Source organism: Falco rusticolus, chromosome Z, assembly GCF_015220075.1.
Source record: "Falco rusticolus isolate bFalRus1 chromosome Z, bFalRus1.pri, whole genome shotgun sequence".
Lineage (NCBI taxonomy): Eukaryota > Metazoa > Chordata > Aves > Falconiformes > Falconidae > Falco > Falco rusticolus.
In genome coordinates, this window is record NC_051210.1 from 25,882,948 (window position 1) to 25,895,077 (window position 12,130).

The following is a 12,130-nucleotide window of genomic DNA, read 5'->3' on the forward strand; positions in this document are numbered from 1 at the left end:
CAGCTCTGCATGACCTGCATCTCTAATTGGTATGAAAGGTGGCTGCAGCCCCCACTAAGCAGAGGAATCCACAGAAAGCACAAAATACCTTTGCTATGGGGCCTGCTCTGATACCAGATGGGTGGGAGGTCATGTCCATGTGCATGCCTTTCTTACTACATTTCCTACAATCTGAGGCAGTGATGCTGAATCTCCACTAGTATGTTACTAGTAACAAGGGGTGTCAGGAAGCACCAGGAGTTCCTAATGGCCTGCACCCCTACTCTAAAAGAGTCTGGGTTTAATATCAGGGCATGCAGGTGGGTGGATGTCTTCACATAGCTTTGGAAAAGAGGAAAGCAATATGAAAAATAGGTGATTGTCTTATTTTTGATTTTTACAAATGTTTCTTGGAGGAAAAAGAATGAAGTTATTGAACTTCCCATTCCATTTTATATTTCTGGTTAAGTGACAGATACTCAGAGATTTTCTTCTTTCTCTGAACTCAGAGAAAAGAAAAAAAAATCAAATAGAAGATCAGGCCGGATGTCTATATTTCTGTCACACATTGTTTTATTGACATGTAATGGTAGTGAATTGACATTGGCTGGCCACCAGCTGCTGCAACCCAGCCACACTGCCACCCCTCTCCTCAACAGGACAGTGGGGAGACAGTGAGATAGAAAAGCTTGTGCGTAGAGATAAAGACAAGGAGATCACTCACCAGCTAATCATGGGAAAAAGAGACACAGCTTGGAGAAAATGAATTTAATTTATTGTCCATAAACAGAAATTTGGATGGTGAAACAAAAAGGCAATAAAAATTAAAGGCTGAGGTACTTAATGCCTTCTTTTCCTCAGTCTTCGATAGCAAGACCAGTTACGCTCTGGGTAATCAGCCCCCTCACCTGGAAGGCAGGGATGAGGAGGAGTGGTATGAAGTCCCCACAGTCCAGGAGGAAAATGCTGCTCTGTTTAAACACACATAAGTCGATGGGGCCAGATGGGACCCACCCAAGGATACTGACAGAGTGGCTCACCAAGCCACTCTCCATCATTTATCAACAGTCCTGGCAAACTGGAAACGTCCCAACAGACTGGAGGTTAGACAGTGTGATGCCCATCTACAAGAGGGGCAGGAAGGAGCATCTGGAAAACTACAGGTCTGTCAGTCTGACCTCGGTGCCAGGGAAGGTTATGGAGCAGATCATCCTCAGTGCTATCATGCAGCACGTGCAAGACAACTGAGGCATCAGACCCAGTCAGCATGGGTTTATGAAAGGCAGGTCCTGCTTTTTGAACCTGATCTCTTACAAGATGACCCACGTAGTGGATGAGGGAAAGGGTGTGGATGTTGTCGATCTGGACTTTAGTAAAGCCCTTCACACCATCTCCCACAGCATTCTCCTGGAGAAACTGACCATCTCAAGCCATGGACAGGTGTACTCTACGCTGGCTAAAGAGCTGGCTGGACGGGAGGAGCCCAGAGAGTGGTGGTGAATGGGCTTACATCCAGCTGGCAGACGGTGACAAGTGATGTTCTGCAGGGCTCAGCATTAGGGCCAGTTCTGTTAAATATCTTTATCAACGATCTGGATGAGGGGGTCGAGTGCACCCTCGGTGAGTTTGCAGGTGACACCAAGTTGGGGCCAGTGTTGAGCTGCTTGAGGGCAGGAAGGCTCTGCTCAGAGGGATCTGGACAGGCTGGTCTGATGGGCCAAGGCCAATTGTGTGAGATTCAACAAGGAGAAGTGCCAGGTCTTGCACCTGGGTCACACCAACCCCACGCAGCGCTACAGTCTTGGGGAAGAGCGTCTGGAAAGCTGCCTCGTGGAAAAGGACCTGGGGGTGCTGGTTGATGGGCAGCTGAACATGAGGCAGCAGCGTGCCCAGGTGGCCAAGAAGGCCAACAGCATCCGCGTCCTGGCTTGTATCTGAAGCAGTGTGGCCAGCAGGACAGGGGAAATGAGGCCTCGCCTTGAGCCCCATATTCAGTTTTGGGCCCTTCACTTCAGGAGGGACGTAGAGGTGCTGGAGTGTGCCCAGAGAAAGACAATGAAGCCGGTGAAGGTTCTGGAGAACAAATCTTCTGAGGAGCAGCTGAGGCAACTGGGGTTGTTCAGCCTGGAGAAGAGAAGAGTCGGGGGGGGTCCTCACTGCTCTCATCAGCTACCTGAAAGTAGGTTGTAGGCAGGTGGGGATCAGTCTCTTCTCCCAGATAACAAGTGACAGGACAAGAGGAAACCTCCTCAAGTTACACCAGGGGAGGTATCCAATAGATTGGATATTAGGAAAAATGTCTTCACTGAAAAGGTGATCAAGCATTGGAACAGGCTGCCCAGGGAGGTGGTGGAATCACCATCCCTGGAAGTGTTTAAAAACATTAGCAATGGACTTGGCAGTGCTGGGTTAACAGTTAGACTTTATGATCTCAAAGTTTTTCTCCAATCTCATCGATTCTACGTTTCTATGTTTCTATTATTCTATGAAAATGTCTCACTCCGCCCACCTCTACTTCTTCTGAGACTCACCTTCACTCCTTGATTCCTGAATTCTCCACCTTCTCTCATCCGAAGGGTGCAGGGAGCTGGGGAATTGGGGCTGGGGCCAGTCTATCACAGCCCCTCTCTGTTGCTCCTTCCTCCTCACACTGTTCCACTGCTCCGTGTGCGTCCTGTCTACGGGCTGCAGGGGAATCTCTGCCTGGAGTACCTCATCTCCTTCTTCTCTGACCTTGTTGTCCACAAGGTTCTTTCTCACAGTTTTTTAACGTCATATCTCTCAGAAGCTGCCAAGCAACATTTTTTTACCCTTTCTTACACATAGCCAGAGGTGCCACCATCTTGGCCGAAGGTCTCAGGTGTGCCCTGCGGCAGGTGGGCTGGATCCGGCTGGAACCGGCTGTGCCTGGCAGGTGGCAGCCGCAGCCCCCCTGAGGGAGACGCCCTGCAGCCGCCCACCAGCGCCTGGGCACCGGCACCCGGTGTAGTAAAACACGTCAGGTTTGCACTGAAATGCACTGGCCCAGGAGCAGAAGTATCCCTCCTTGACAGTCACCATTAATTAATGATAATAAACAAAGCCCCCATATTGACTAAATATATTTACTCGTCAATGAAGAAAATTGCTTTCTGAAGGGTGAACAGAGGATATTCTTTTGAATTGTATGTAGACATCTCTGTGTAAGTGCACATGTTCTTCCACACAGGAGAGAGACAGGTTTTGCCAAAATACTGAGGGGCACGAGGCAACTGAAAGAAAAATCTCAGCTGCAAAGGATGATGCATTTTGCAGCTTTGACAGTGCAAGTACAAAGGACTGGAGTTCCATTCCAATTTTGGGAAAGAAATACAACATTTTGAAAAATAGTATTTTCAGTGAAAAGTGATTGAAAGATTGGAATTTCATGCTTACTTGCAATGCTGATGTACCATTAAAGCTAAAGTAAAATAAAGGAAATTAGGGCTCTCAGCATATTCAGCAGTGGATCAAGAAGAAATCAGTTATGTTGCAAATTTATACTTGCTAGCAAATCAGAGTTTTTCTTTTTAATTAGCAACTTAAGACTAAATTTTGTTAGTAACAAAAGCAGGAAATTTTCAAGTAAAATAAGTATTTTGGTTTAGATTCTTGGTTTTATCTTGCTCCTCTGCATATGTAAGAAGGGAAGTAGTTGTGCAGTTTCCAATGGCGCAGACAATCAAGTATCATTTGCAAACTGAGTTGATGGTCATATGCTTTTTGTATTCCTTCCAGCCATAGTTTTACCCCTTTTGGATACAGCAGCATTTTCACAAGATGGAGTAGACTGCATGCCAGATTAGCATTTTACAATCTTTGACTCTTACCCTGCTTCAGCTGCTGCCGTTGGCAAAACGTTTGTTGAATGAAATGAGACCAGTATCTGATTTTTCTGATTGATTTGTGAACATTATGCCCTTAACAGATTGCTTTTCTTTAAAGTCTCTGCTAGAATGAGTTAAGGGAAGGAAGTTGCAGGGAGAATGGTATTGTTTCTCCCTCTTAGAAAGAGCAGTAGGCCAGCTTCCAGCTCCACAGAGTACACAGATAAACTAAACCATTCATACATTGTGGTTCCTGTTTTCATCAGCTCATGGTTCCTTGTGAGTTCGTGCATTTTGACTGTAGAGTTTACATCAAAAGCATTCCAGTGCACTAGAGGCTTTGGACTGCTTCCCTGCTGCCATGTGAGAGATAGTACAGTTTAAAACCAGAACCCAAGAAAACAAAAGTGTGGGAGTGTTTAGGTTTTATAAAGACCTCTAAGAAAGAGATATGCTTATCATTTCAGTAATCCTTTATGTGGAATGGCAAGTGCTTCATTCTCTGTCAGATACATCACCTATCAACATTTCAAAAAAACCAAACCACTGCACTGAAGTGATAAGATATTTCTAAAATAATGAATGATACATTAATAGAAATGTGTGGTTTGTATAATTTAAAATGCAGTTTTACATATTCCACTACATGGAAGATTTGTAGGACCTGACATACATCAGGCGTTGGTCAAATGACATGCAAATATCAAAGTATTAAAGTGGATTGTGTCTTGTCTTGTAGCTTGTGCCAGTATTTTTTCTGTTTTCTTGGGAGAGAAATTATCCTGTTGCCCCTGCTGGGAATTATAATGTACTGATGCAGCAGACCTGGCATGCTGTTTTCTTTTCTAGTGGAATTACTACTGTAATCTCTATTACCCTCTATTTGCTCATATTGCTTACAATGTATCAGACAGTGTGCAACATAAAATCACTTTTCCCACTCACCCAAAAACAAAGATGAAGACTGGGTGTGGAGGAAGTACATAATTAATAAAGCAATCTCTCAGTAATGACACATCTTTCTACATCTTGTCTGTATATATATTTTCATGTAGGTTTGACTTATATTTATGCAGAAGGACAAGTAGGCAGATCAATACATACAAAAAAAATATTGTTGTAGGTGCCTTAGCTCTTACAGAGCCTTGAGAGATGAATGGCTTAGAGTGATCTCTCTACAAATGTTCAAAATAAAAGAAGTTCACCTATTGAACCAGAAATTCAGTATACCACCCCTGAAGGATGGAAAGAAAGGGGAGTGGGTTTTCAGATTTTCCCTTCCACACCTCAGCAGAACTATTTTCTATAAACTTGCAGATGGTACACAAAACGTTTGGGCGTTGCTACTGATAGGCATTAATTGCTGGGAAATACATATTTAAACAGCTCATATTTTAGAACAATTGAGAGATCATAGGACTTCAAACTGCTTCCACTTCAGGTTGACATCTCAGCAGTAGCAAAGCTAGCAAAGTGTGATGTGAAATATTCCATATGCTAGGCTGAAATAATCACAAATGAAAGCCATTACATAATCAGAGCTGCTTTGGCTGGGGTTGATTGACAGTGCTTACTATTCAATTAAGAAGCATGTTATTGGGCTCAGATGCTGATGCAAATCTAAAAGAAAGCTTAATTTGTTTGACCTTTGTAACCCACCAGCTTTGATTTTATTGGAGACTGTGCTTAATGCATTTTATGTATCCAAGGAACAGATTATTTCATCATAAGAAGGAGATTTCCAGTTGCTACACTACAACCCTACTTAAGTTTTGTTAGCATAATGATTTATTAAAAAAAAAAAAAAAAAGGAAACAGGCTTAGAGAACCTTTAACCTTCATTTAATCTTTTTTTATCTGCTAACCTAAACAAGAACTAATCATTGGTGCAAAGGATTAACAGACACAGGAGACCAGATTATACATTTTTAAGTTTTGCTTTTGAGTCTTGAGGGAATCCTATAGTGTGGAATTGGATTAACCTTTCTGACACTTCTTCTAATAACCCAAAAGCTACAGTATAAGACTTATTCTCCTGACAATCAGCATGGTTGCTTTGCTTACTGTGTAGATTCTACATTCATATGTGTGAAGGTGTATGTTATCGAGCACAGCATGAACAATAAGGAATATCCAGAGTCTGCAGTGAATATTCATTCTTTATACATTAGACACAGTATTTGCAAATGATGGCCAGGTACCAGAAAATGTTAGTAGTAGCAATATTGATAGGATCTGAAGTGATCACTCATGTTTTCTCAATGAACTTTTTTAAGCAGATTTGTGTATGACCTATCTAAGTGAAAGTGATCACTTATAAATGTCATTCTTTCTCTTATGAGTCTAGTCTTCCTCATTTTCTTTCAAAACAGCTGGCACTAACTTAGCTGGAACTCACTTTTTAAAATATGATCTTCTTCCATTTTAAGAGTGTAAGACAATCAAGAGCAGTTACACGTGGGATGAATCTGAAGTCTAAGACAGGAGTTCATAAAGTCTGTGTGAAAAGTTATGCCTTTATTAAAATCTCAGCAAACTTCATTCTTTAAATCAATAGAACGAGAAAGGACAAAAGTAAGATCACAGAATCATTTAAGTTGGAACTCTGAGAACTCTGAGATCACCAAGTCCAATCATTAACCCAGGACTGCCAAGTACATCACTAAATCATGGCCCTAAACACTGAATTTACAGATTTTTAAACACCTAAAGACATCCACCCACCTGCATGCCCTGATACTAAACCCAGACTGATTACCCAGAGGGTAATTTACTGTTAAAGACTGAGGAAAAGAAGGCAAGTACTTCAGGCTTTTCCTCATCCTTTGCACTATGTTCCCCACCATATCCGATGAAGGATGAAGGCTATCCTTGGCCCTCCTTTTGTTTCTCGTGTATTTGTAAAATTTTTTTTTGTTACCTGTTATGGCAGAGGTCAGCCTGAGGTCTAGCTGGGCTTTCACTGCTCTAATCTTCAGCCTGCATAACCTCCTGACATGGTTATAGTCCTGAGCTCCAGCTACATCTCTCTGTTCAGCCAGACTGGTCTTCTTCCCTGTCAGCTCAGTTTTAAGGACTTGGGGACAGACTACTCCTGTGCCTTTGAGATTGCCTTCTTGAGCAATGTCCAGCCTTCCTGGAACCCTTGGCCATTCAGAAATGTCTGCCAAGGGACTCTGTTGATCAGGCTCTTAAACAGGCCAAAGTCCATCCTCTGAAAGTCCAAGGCAGTGGTTCTGCTAACCCCCCTCCTTTGAGAACTGAATACTCTATCATCTTGTGATTGCTATACCCACTTGCATCAACCACTACACCACCCACCAGTCCTTTCTTGTTTGTAAATGGCAGGTCCTGTGGCATATCTCCCCTGCTTGGGGCACTGACCAGATGTGTCCAGAAGCTGCCTCCCACACAGTCCAGGGACCTCCTGGACTGTTTCCTCTACTGCAGTACTATATTTCCAGTGGACATCCAGTAAGTTGAATTCTCCCATGAGAACAAGGCCTAGAGATCACAAGACTTCTCTCAGCTGTCTGCAGAATATTTCATCTGCCTTTTATTCTGCTTGGGTGGTCTATAACAGACTCCCACCAGGTTATCTGCCCTGTCGACCCTCCCCCTGATTCTTATCAGTGAACACTCAAATCCTACTGTCACCACCATTCAGCTCTAGGCAGTGGAAATGCTCCCTGACATACAGAGCTACGCCACTGCCTCTCCCTCCTTGCCTATCCCCTCCAAAGTGTTTGTAGCCATCTGGAGCAACACTCCAGTCATGAGAGGCATCCCACCACATTTCTGTGATGGTCACTATGTCATCATCTTCCTGCTGCACTGTGGCTTCTAGCTCCTCCTGTTTGTTGCCCATGCTTCAGGCATTGGCATAGAGGCACTTTAGCTGTGCTGTTTTGCTGGTGTAATTAAAACTGCTGTATATCCAGATTTACCCTAGGTATGTCTCCTCTTTTCCAAATGGGTAAAAAAACCACAACAAAACCACAACAAAACCAGGCAGTATTATTGTTCTGGAAATCTGGACAAATCTGGCAGTCTGTAGCTTACATGGCTGTCACTATGAGGCTTTGGGCATAATCCATTTTGTCCTAGGTGGGATATATCAGAGAGTCTTGCATGTAAGCTGCTTATGCTTGGATGGTCTGAGAACATAATTTTTCAGCTCTTGCTGCAACAGTGTCGTGAAGAGTTTAGAACATAGGTCTGTTCTCCTTGACTATTCACCTTGAGCTTAAATCAATGTAAGGAACTCCTATTTACACGCTCTTCTTTAAAACAGCAACAATACTGTTATGAAAGGAAAAAAAAAGTTGTAAATGTGCATAGCTGTAGTATATTTATATATTTGCACAGCTGAAAAAATCTGATAGACTTTCTTCTGCACAGATCAGTACTGTAAATTGTCAAGCTGATTTTTTGGAGTGTTATTTTTGCTTATGCATGAGTGGCCTAGAGAAATTCAGTCCTGCTCTTCTAAAGATCACCTTACGCATGTAATGCAGTTGAAACGCAGAAATATAAATATTTTCGTTAGGGATGCAATGTGGTCTGTATGTTTCTCACCTATTTGTCATCCATTTGCCACTTGTTTTTCAAATTTTCTCTTACTCTGTTGCTCTTCTCTCTGTCTCAGATACACTCAAATTTTTTAGGGTGTTTTGGCAACAATGCCATCCATAAGTGACTCTTGCACATTCTCTGATCTGATCTGTGGGGATAATCAATAGATTTGGTATTATTGTAATCTATAAAACCGAAGGCTGACTGAAGATTATGGCACATGTTTTAGTAGTTACAGCATCATATACTAATGATTCTTCCCCTTCAACTTCACCCTGCCAGTAACAAGCCATCAACACCAAGACTTGCAGAACTGGGAGGCAGAAGGCCTGCTAAGGGTCTGGATATCATAGTTTTGGTTTTCCTTGTCACTGTGTAGCACTGTGTTGCATTTTTATTATTGCTCAGTTAACACATTTTCTAGCTTTTTCATGTGCTATTTTTTTTTCCACTTTTCTTGTATGAATTTTCTTATGCTTTCTTTTTTTTGTGTTTCTTAAAGACTGTACTTTTTAAAAAGAGGTTAAAAAATCATATAAAAAACCAGTGGACTCTCATAACAGCAAAACTCATATTTTAAACTATTTGCAGAAATCTCTAATGGTGTACTTAAAGCAAAGAGCTGTACAGGAACCAATGACAATTAACTAGGCAATGCCTAGAATTTCTTTCGTTTGCTGACTCTCTCAGTACAAAATATAAACACCCCTAGGTGTATGTTCTAATAAATGCATTTGAGGCAGCTTTATGCTTTGCTGTGATATTTTGTAAATCACAATTCATAAACAAATTAAAAAATCTCTTTACCCCTAATTAGCAATTGACTGCCTGTGATATGAAAACTTGCATTCAAATGACAAAAGCCTGTTTATCAGTTTATTTTTGTGTGCCATTAATTGCACAATGGCTGGTGGAAAGCTGCAATATTAGCCCTTGGAAGCAATATAGCCATTCTCATTTTGAAGCAGACATTTGAAATGACATTTAAAGAATTTCCCAGTACATTTACTAAAATCAGCTAAATAGTATGCTTAGTGTATTATACTTTTGTGCATGGAAACAAGGAAAAGTGTTTCATTTTAGTAAACTCTGAAAGAAAGACTACTTTCTTCTGTCAGAAACAAGGTAAAAATGTACTTAGTTCGACATTTTAACACAGAGGTTTTACTTAAATTTAGCAGCTGTTTCTAGCCTGCCATACCTTCCATACAGTGACAGTGTCAAGACAAACCACAGCATCTGCTTCCCAAAGGAGATTCTATCTTCAGATTGCTCTTGAAGTGACACAGAGATATGTACAAGAAAGCTCTGTTAAGACCAGCAATATCCTTACAAAAGTGTTGCATAATGTTATATGTACAAGTTCTAAGTTCAGTGAGTTTTGTTTATAAAATATTTATGAAGAAATGAAAGAAGAAAAAGTACTAGCAGCTTCCAAGGGAAGGTTATGCAGACAGAACTCCCACTGTTTTCAGTGGGGATTTTCTCTGCTTGTGGTCTTATCTAATAGCCATTGATATTAATGGGAGTCATTCCTTTGATTTTAGTGGGCTTTGGATCATGGATTTTGGTTCTGAGAGGGCCTGGGCTGTATTTAGAAATAGTCATGTATCTTTTATACAGGAATAAATGCTCAGCCAGATTTTTTTACTGACTTACTTTTAAATATCAGTCTTCGTAATAGCGGCCTATGCTTAAACACACTGTTCAGGTGAACGAAGGGACATTTTTCCTCCATCTCTTGTCTGTTCTGGAAAAAACAAGATGTATTAGCATTTGGCAGGTATTTCTTCTTGGAAACTTTTTTAAAATTTTCTTTAATTCACTAGAGTTTACAGAGAGCTAACTGTAGCGGAGTTCAGTGGGATTTACTGTAGCTTTAATGAGTTAGAGATGAATCAAACAACCCTTTCTGATCTGTTAGATAGTCTACTGACTTGTGATTTATAAAGCTTTTCATTACCTTCTCAGCTAATACACTAAGTTGACTATCCATTTCAAGCAGAATCCAAGTGGATTTGAGTCCATAACAAAGCTACTCTGAATGCAGCAAAGCATTCTAACACTGTATTAGCTAATGCCTGAAGAGAAATGAAATCTAAAGTGAGTCCTTCAAGCCCAACACCAACAATGGATTTAATTTGTGAAAATCCTGCATCAGTACTGCGTAAAAATGAAAGTTTTCAGGAGTTTTGTTTCAGTTGCAGGGTTTAGAAGAGTTTAGCACTTTTCATACTAATTTGAAATATCTGACTGCATCACTATGTCTGCTGAGTCAGCCACAAGTAGTGTTTCATGAATATATGAATATCCAATACATTGAAGATTCCTGAAAAATAAAGTAACTTTGACATGTGCAAACCCCTTCTTCAGAGTCCATGTGACTAGTCAGTATATGCTACAAGACAATTATGGAAGTGTAAGGGGTTAGCAATCCCAGTGAAAAACACTCTTTTCTTGACGTTTGTAGAAGACTGTTAACTGTTGATTAGCATTAAAATGAAATGCCAGAGGCACCTGTTGTGGTATGTTGGGATGCACTTTGTGCAGAAATAAAAATGTGAGCCATATCCTTAGTCCATCCTGCTTCACATTTGAGAGCAGTTTGATGTTTGGCATATAAGCAAAGGATATTTTAACATGTAGCCATAAAATTGTTCAGTATTTGGTCTCAGGTGTCTCCAAGGCAATTTCATTTGCTTTGTGCCATTTAGCCATCCATAAAAGAAAAGAAAAGAAAAAGAAAAAGACGCTAATAAAAAAAAGCTAATGTTACTACATTCTGATGATTCAGTGGCTAAGTCAGGTTTCTAGTTATTTGAAAATGATCTTTTCCAATGGGAAACACAAGCAGCTGAGAAAAGATATACTTCAAGGAGAAATCTTCTGCCAGCTGGTTATTGCTTGTGAATTTCATTATTTGCATATTTGCTAGTACTGGATCATCTCTGTACTTAGAAACATTTGATATATCTTTTCATATATTTTTGTATTTTTATCAAGACAGTAAAAAATCAGCATCATAATATGGCATACATAATAAAATTGGAGAAATTTGTCCTCCTGAGATGGAGTGCGTGGGTATTAGTATGTGGTAATAGCATCTTATAGAATCCATTGTACTGATGGCTCGTTCCAGGCTTTGCTTTCACTGTAATCAAAGCCTGTGAGCTTGATTAGTGTTATTTCACTGTTCTGGTCTACTCTTCCACCTGCTGTAAGGCACAAGAGCATCTGGAAATGGACTCTACATTTTCCATACTGTCAAAGTTGGTGTCTTGACAAGCTCCTTTGCTCAGGTGCATGCGAGATTTACTGTCGTTCCAGACCAGTGTATTTTAAAGTCTAAATTATGAAATAAAATAAAACTGTGATGACAGAAGCTTGAGGTTCTCTCCCCCAAGAGGTTCCCTGCAAAAGAAGGAACTCTTATACCTCTATAGTACATTGAAAACTGTGCCAAAAAATTGATGCGCATTAGGAAGAACTAGGCAAGGTGACCATGTCAATTACTATTCTGCAAAGACCTGCTGAGATACAGAGCAGAAGTGGAAAAACAGGACATCTGGGAGTGTAAGGAAATACTGCCAGTGTGTGCCAGCCTTCTTAGTTTGACTGATAAAGCGAACAAAATGAAGAAGTATAGACACTGAGATTTTCTTAGTTCTCTGCAGAAATTCCTATTGCAAATGAAAATTTTGAACAAGGCTAGGACTGGACTTTGTATTGGC